We start from the raw sequence: 9,095 nt of genomic DNA on the forward strand, positions 1-9,095 counted from the left end.
ACCGAAGAGTAAGTGATACAAACCTAGTTACTAATGTCAAATTATTAGAATGGTCTTAGAAGAAGTTTCAAAAAGAAGTGAATGAGAAGATACCTAGGGATATAGTAGTAACACAAGTTGCATTGGAAACTAAGATAGAAAGTGTTAAGAAGGTACTAGATAAAATTTTCTCTCTGTACACCAAACTATGTAATCCTACACTCTTCACACAGGAGATAAGGAATCACCTCCTAAGCTCTGAAAGTTTAATGTAGTCATCCAGAGCCAAATTTCCCATGCCTCTAGCTCAAAGTGAGGAACATTTTAGAACCTTATTACAAGTCTAAAGTTAGTTAGGAATAGTACAAGAAGTTGAAGCCAAAATAAGGGCTAAACTGATCAGCATCTAGTCTACATTGACTTCTCACATTGAGATTTTACACAAGGAGCTAGGCTATGTAGAAACACTTATGAAGGAAGACCCCAATCTTTCTACATTTGATGGATCAGTACACCTTGTTGCCAAGCTAGCCATCGAAATTAAGTCTTTGGAAGTAGCTTGTGATAATTGGGATGTAGCTCTTAAGATTATTCTTGAGGTCCATAAATCCATTTTGGACAAGCACAAGCTTTTAATTATTAATATCAACGGATGTGTCCAAGATGGTGTATTTCACATGCAACCTAGGGAATTGTAAAACAAATATATACTTTTAGCATGTGCAACTATAGTGTTGTAAGATATCAACATCTAAATGCGTTCATTTAAATAATAAAATGATAAGAGTAGTCTGAATTATTCGATGAACAGCATTAATAAAGCATCTAGTGTCACTGTCTTCACAGTCAGAGATTATTAAACCCAATCCTCATGCTATTAAACAAAAGGAAAATAACAACAATGGCTAAAGGGTAAGCTATTTTGTTTACCCCAGCCACTAGGGCAACGACTAAAGGGTAAACTATTTTGTTTACCCCAGCTACTAGCCCTAGCTTGTACCGCCATCGTCAGTGCATAGTTGGTAGGCACCCGTGATGTCATGATTTCTTGGAATGGCGTGTAAATTTTTGTTTATGGTAAAGCTTTGGCAGGTAGTTATACGCGCTTAGTGTTAGGAGTTGGGGGGGGGGGATTGTGACATGGGTTAAGGAGATTTGGTTAAAGTAGGGGAAAGTAAGTTAGTAGAAGATTTAAGTTAGAATGTTAGTGCTTTTTTTTTTTTTAAGTTAGTTAGTTTATAATAAAATTTGTTTTAGTTTTTATGATAGTTATATATATGGAAATACTTTCAAAGAAAACCTCTATAATACATTCAAAACAATGTTCTATGCCTTTTTTATGTTAGATTTCACAACTACATTTTTTTATTATGATGTGATTGGAAACTTGTTTAGTAGTATGTGTCGAGAAAAGAAAAAATTATATGCTGAGAACCAGTAAAATATACTATGTGTCAAGCATCAAATGAATGGGAGTAATATCTCAGTGAAGACTTAGTTCATGTCGAGAAACTTAATGTTAGCTAAGCATCAAAAGAAAGTTATTTATGATTGACACCATAAAGAGTTTGATAGAAGAGGTTCATGATATGGGTGATGCACAACTACCTCCTGGATTCACGTTCCATCCCACCGATGAAGAGCTCATAACACATTATCTCATTAGAAAGGTTTTAGACAAAAATTTCCTAGCAAGGGCCATTGCTGAAGTGGACCTCAATAACTATGTGCCTGAGGGAGGGTTCAATTCCCCCCTTTACTATTCACTATGCATATAATCCCATACACCCATTTCATCTTGAATGATGATATGTACTAAATGTTGAGTGATTGTGCTAAGTGCTCCAAAACCATCCATTTCATGCCTTCATCTGTACACAATGTCTTTCTAGTTTCTTTCTACTCACATGCCCATTTCATTTCACATGATCATCTGAAAATTGTGTCACTCTAAGCTCTCAACTGTTTCCTCTTGATTGATCATCTCATAACTACTGAATGAGAGCTTTGGGATAAGCTATAGGCATCCATCAAAAGTTTAGCCAGATTTCGATCTAGGAAATAGTACTAGAAGATATATTTCATGCCAGTCAAAAAATCTTCTTGGCCATGGCCTAGGGCAATATGAACCAGACATGATGAGCAAGCTTCTTTAGATAATGAAAGCCAAGAATTTGGGATTTCAAGGCAACCATTCTGGGACTTTTAGGAACATATGGATATGAGCGAACAATTCTGGTATTGAACTAAAATTTTTTCCTCAAAATTATCTTTATATTATTGTTGCACTATATTGCAATAGTCTAGCCAGTAGGCAGCATTAGAGAATGATAATTTGGCTTGTACTAATTAATAATGGTAGTGGTAGAAGTAAAGACATGTCAGTTGCAAGTTATAAGACTTTTTATGAGTTCCAAATGATGGATGGTTGGTCAAAATACACATAGTTCTCTTCTTTAAATAGTTAGAATGGGGTTTTAAAAAGAATAAATTTAAGAAAGAATTTATTAACTACAAACTAATTCATGCATCAAAATGACAAACTTTTTGATAATAAAATCTGATTTTGCAGCATTGACATGTCAGCTTGCCAAGTCACCTCACCAAGTCGGCTCACCCACATGTACCACCAAGTACCCAAGTCCACTCGCCAAGTTGACAATTCAAGTGCGCTCACCAAGTCGACTCTTTAAGTTTTCTCACCAAGCCCATCCTCTAGGTCAACTCTCCAAGTTAGCTTGCCAAGTCACTCCCACCCAGTCACCTCAATGAGTTGACACTTTTAGTCAGCTCACCAAGTCATGTCACCAATTCGATTGTTCAAGTACGCTCACAAAGTTGACTCTTGAAGTTCACTCATCAAGTCACCCCACCAAAGCACCTCATCAAGGTCAGTCTTTAAGTCTGCTCACCAAGTCGACTCACCATCTCACCTCACCAAGCGAACTCGCTAAGTTAGCTTGCCAACTTGCCCCACCAAGTCGACTATTCAAGTATGCTCATCAAGGTCAATCTTTAGGTCTTCTCATCAAGCTTGCTCACCAAGTCAGCTTGCCATGTTGCATCTCTAAGTGGCCTTGCTAAGTCGGCTCGCCAACTTGCCCCACCAAGTTGGCATTTTACGCCCACTCACCGTGTTAGATCATCAAGTCAGCCCCCCAAGTCAGCTTGCCAAGCTCACAATTGAAGTACGCTCACTAAGTTGACTCTCCAACTTCGCTCACCAAGTTTTCCCCCTAGGCCGACTCTTTAGGTCAGCTCACCAAGTCACCCCCACTTGCCCCACCAACTCACAACTTTAAGTTGACTTGCCATGTTAGCTTGCCAAGCTAACTCCCCTAGTCAACTCTCCAAGCCAATAATTCAAGTATGTTCACCAAGTCAACTCTTTATGTTTGCTCACTAAGTCTTCCCCCTAAGTCAACTCACCAAGTCACCCTCACCCAGTCACCTCAAAGAGTCAACTCTTTAAGTTAGCTCACCAAGTCGACTCACCTAGTGGTTTTACCACCTTGCCTTGGAAAGTTGGCTCATTATGTGTGCTTGCCAAGTTGCCTCACTAAGTTGCTTCTCTAAGCCCACTCACCATGTTAGCTCACTTGTTCAGCTCACCATGTTGATTGTTCAAGTATAGTCACCAGGAGGGCTTGCCAAGTCACCCCACCAAGTCATGTCAACAAGTCGATTTCTCAAGTACACTCACCAGTTGACTCTGATTTTTCTCATCAAGTCACCTCGCTGAGTTGCCTCAACAAGTTGACTCCTTAATTTTTCTCACCAAGTTAGCTCTCCAAGTCATCTCACCAAGTTGACTCACCATCTCGTCTCACCAAGTGGGGCTTTCTATGTAGGCTTGCCAATCTGCACCACCAAGTCACCTCTTTAAGGCTGCTCATAATGTCGGTTTGCTAGGTCTATTCCCAAAGTTGACTCACCAAGTCAACTATTCAAGTATACTCACCAAGTCACCTTACTATGTTGACTCTTTAAGTTTGCTCACCAAGTTTGCTTGCCATTTCAGCTCGTCGAGTCAGCTCACCAAGTCACCCCTCCAAGTCATTAAATACGACAACTACAAGATGATAGATGTCCTGCCATTCTCATGGAAAAATGGGCCATATGACTTGGAAACTCATTATGTGCCCTTGAGTTTAGTTGAGGAGGACAATCTCAACTCTCTCAGCATCCTATCAAGCTTTTCCACTAAATTCCTAATATGATCAGCTATTAGAAGTATGTAGTGAAATGGATACAAGTGAATTTAGGGTGTTCTATTTTCAATATTATTTGTATTATGATCATAAATCCTTGATACAATTTTCTCTAAATTGAATTACAATTATGTATTTTGTATATAGAATACTATTTATAAATAACTTGTGTTGTGGGACTTGTTATTTCTGGGATAAATCTAATATATCCCATAAAGAGATTATTATGCTGCTTGTGTAGGAGCCCCATCATTATGAAGAATCATACCATTTTTGGTAGGCACCTAAAAGGAAATTTCCATAAGGATTTGATTCCTTCCATAAGGAGTTGATGCCTTCCATTTGGGAAAGAGCTTTTAATTGAAAACTTGATGAAAATTGATTCATTTCTCTAGCACAACAAAACAGAACAAGCTTTCCTCTACTCAATAGTTGAACCAAAATATAAAGCAAGCTACAAGTCATATAAAATCCATGTCTAGCCCAAATGTACTACTATTGGTAACTTCAACACATATCACAATGCCTAGTTATGGAGGAGATCAAACACCACCGACCTCCAATCTCAGCAAGTTTCCAGCATCTATGCCGTATCAAGGGCAAAATATGAAGTAGGGACAACAGTCTCCTCAGTGGAAGATGTCTCCAAGAATAGCTATTCCTCCAACTATGCTTGGTGTTGTTGGTGCTTCATTACAAGCCATTCATGCTGCAGAAATAAGAAGTTCCCCTCAGCAAGGAAGGAACTAGCATAGCAATACAAATATAGGGGCTAGTGCAGTTTTCTCAACTTAAGCTTCATTTGTTACAATGAAGCCCTTTAATTAGTCTTGAGCAACCTCTTAATCAAAAAACTCAACCAGACATGTAACCTATGGTGGGGCTTTGGTGTTACATGAAAATTTGAAATACAACATGAATTAGTCGCCAAATTGAATCTAAACATCTGGGATAATAGCTTGCTCTGGTTGACTAATAACGAAATTACAATAAGAGAGATGCCAAAAAAAGGGCAAAAAAAATTAAAGCAACACGATGTACATAGGTCATAGATAAAGTACACTTAAAAAAAATTGGAATCTAGATACAGGATATATATAAACAATTGCCCTAAAATAGTATTAGAGCAAGATATTCATATCAGCTGTCCAAACAATTCCAAAAGAGGATGTGGAGAAGGTTCTATAGTAAAATGGCCTAATTTATTATATATGAATTAGTAGTAAATGTCTTGAAAATAGTCTTATGTTTGGGTTACCAACAGAGCCATTAACACTCATATGACCAAGATATTCAAATTCATCATAGATAGGATGCATTTGAACAGGTTTTTGAGAAAATTGTATAGTTTAATTGTTGATAAATATTAATACGTGTTTTTAGAGACATGAAAACAAAATATTTGGTTCCTTGACATTTCTTGGCCTCATCATATCTAGTAAATTCCCATTGGAAGATTTAGCCATACCAAGTGTTGTGTGCAAAGCTCATGAATATGCATGTTGACTTCTTGAAGAATGGTCAAGTCCAGTTTTACCTCTTGGATTCACACCACTCATGTTAAATTCCTAGAAATATTCAATAGCCACAAATTCAAGTTTGAACAATTAGGTATCAAGCTGTGCGTGTGTGTGTGTTGCAAAAAAAAAAAACACAACTTTTTCCTGAAGTTCTCGCATTGATTGTGGAACCCTAAGGTTCATTAGGAAGGGGTCAACCAAGAAAACAAAAAAAAATGTAATGGAAACATTCTAGCACAGGATGCATACCTCTAACCAGCAAACAAAAACTTGGGAACATTATCTACAATCTAAACCCTTAAATCTCCCTTCCAACGAAATTAATGATCAAATTCTTATAGAAAAATATGTGAATCTCGAAGTTCATGTCTAGAAATACTCAATCTCTTGATAAATGTAGATCATGCATAATAATAACATTCAGCCACTGAGAAAATATTATATATCTTATGGAAAAAAAATTGTGTTTTTAAATCAGAAAGCAATTTTTGTTATATTGAAATCTATCTAGTTTTAAATTTCTCATTATTATTGTAAAACACCTGTTATGAAATTCATATTTTGAATAGATATTTTAAACCAAGAAAAGAATAGGAAGTGTTCCAAAACATCATTTCTCATTTTCTGAAACTTAGAGATCCATTTCTAGAGCTTTCGCTCTCTGTTTAGAAATATTACATTACCATATTCAACTATACCAGCATATTTTAGATGTTGGATTACAACGATTCAAATTTTAAAGTTTATCTAGCTTTATTGTCATATTAATATGGATTTTGAATAATCTTCTCACTTCACAAGTTATAAGATTATTTATTGTCTTAACATCCATAAAATGCAACTCATTTTATAATTTTCTTAATCCAAAGGAAAATAGCATCCTGTCCTCTTTGTCTTGTCACAAACTATGCAAATCCCTTCACACCACTTCAATTTTTTAATCTAGAAATGCTCCTCTAATTTCTAGAGGGTTCATATACAAACTACTGCATCTACTATAATGTGCCTAGGATTTTTCCACCTAATTCTTCTACAACTATGATCAAATAAAAAGCTATTCACCAAATTGAGTTCAAACCAAAGCTATATTTAGATCTCTTTTTATATCATTTTTAAGTCCCCCATCTTTCTCACTTCAATCATACTTATTAATAAATAACACTCAAATCAATGTTAAGAAATTTCCTGTATCACAATGTTAATAAATTTCTTGTATCACTCTCTTATAAAATTAGAGCTTAGATGTCTAATGTTCACAAGAATTAGCTTGAGTTTTCAATGTAATATGCAACTAATGAAGTTTTCCCACTAAATTATTCTAGGGCTACCGATCCCTTGATAAAATAAACAAGCTATTCTCCAACTGGCTTTAAGTTTGCATCTGTTTTACCTCAATCCTATTTTTCAATAATAGCACCCAAATCCATGTTAGTAAATCTCCTCTTACACTCTCTTCTGATGAATTAACATTTAGACATCTAATATCTATATAAGAATTAGATTTGGTATTTAAGATCTATTGCTCTAGAGTGAATGAACTCCTTCTGAGCCCATAACATCTTGTCCTCCAATTCAAACCTCCCCTATATTATGATACGTAAAATTTTCTACTAAATACTATATAAGAGTGGTTCAAGTTGATTTCCCCTTTTTTATTTACTGGCACAAAAGTTTTAGTATCAATTAAGGCTCTGTGAGAAAATATTAGAAAAGTTGTTATATATTTGCATGGGATTGTTTTTCATATTTTTTCACAGAGCCTTAATTGATATTAATCACAACTTCTGTCATGGTATATAGAAAAGAGAGCACTAACTTGCAAAATTGTGATGCATTATTTAGTAGAAGAATTCCATTATAATATAGAGGAGGTAAGAGGTGAAATCCAAGATGATTCACACACACACACACACACACACATATGTATATATACATGCATATAGCTATTAGATTTTTGTATTTCAAATTTTGCCAAACCATCATATTGAAGTTTGACTCTTTTCAAATTCCTCATGCAAAGTATATAGCGAGCCTGATTTAGTAGTCAGAAGGATGATGCTGCAAAGATTATTCGTCTAATTTTGATAGTGTATATTTGCCCCTTGGTCCATGAACCATGAATAGACAATATAGTATAACTATTGTATGTGTTCAACATATAAGTATTAATTTAATATATATATATATATATATATATATATATATATATATAATATTAGTCAATAATATTAATGAGATCAATAAATTTAAATTAATAATATTATAAAATTAATCATGAAATTAATATTAATCAATACTACTGCTAATAAAAAATAATATTACTCAAATATATTTAATTAATAATACTATAGTATCAATCAATAATATGACTACTGTTGACCAATGTTGATCCTGTCAAACTATTGTATAATCTAACGATACCTAGGGAGTTCAAATAGGAGGATATATTCAAACAACACCTTGGCTGCTACATAAGCAAGACAATGGAAGGATGTGTCTCAGGGAACTTGAAGAGCCTAACCATGGTTTGTTCCCTAAACAACATTAGTGCCAATTAATTTTATGCCTACAAGACTTTTGGTAGATTAGAATATATAGAACAATCATTGGAACGAAAACCAGTGGGGTTAAAAGTTACAAAATGTGTATTAAATTGGCTATAGCTTCTTTTTGACCAAATAGCCCTCTTCTATATTGTATAATGAAAAAAAATTTAATGTGGCAAGGTTAAATAAGAATCCAATTTAATCACCAAAGCTAAGGCCATGTATGCTAAAGACCCATATAATATCCTAAAGACCCATGTATACTAAAGACCCATATAATATCAAACAATCAGCAAGCCCTTTGTAATGAAACACGTGGGCCTTATATGACCAAATCAAGCTTAAACTACATATAATGATTCCTATAATCAGGCCTACGATGAAACATGGATCACAAAACATCAGATTGGAGCCTAAAAATTATTTTAGCAGCCTCTGGGTGTAATGAATGGACCTGTTCTAATTAGACAAGGCCATAATTCAATGTAGAATGGGCTTGATTAGGCCCCAATAGCATACATACAGGCCTAATTAGGCCTAGATTCAAGTGGCTAGGGCTTTAGCATATTGGGTGTGAATTTGGGAACATATACCAAGCTAAGTTTGAGACAGATCTAACCTCAAAAGGGTAAGATGTGGGCCTCGGCCTAGAAGATGAAACATATAGGCCTTAGCCACATGAAATAAGACCCAAATTTGGGCATAGAGCTCATAAACAAGGACCTAAACTAGATCCAATCCAAGCCTCAAATATACAAGAAAGAGATGTAAATATAGGTAAAGTGCTTCCAAGACTCATACAATGCCCTAGTAAATTGAAGTAACAATTCTGCACAAAG

The sequence above is a fragment of the Cupressus sempervirens genome, chromosome 7 (assembly GCF_028749045.1).
Source record: "Cupressus sempervirens isolate cs-2001-9-10 chromosome 7, ASM2874904v1, whole genome shotgun sequence".
Lineage (NCBI taxonomy): Eukaryota > Viridiplantae > Streptophyta > Pinopsida > Cupressales > Cupressaceae > Cupressus > Cupressus sempervirens.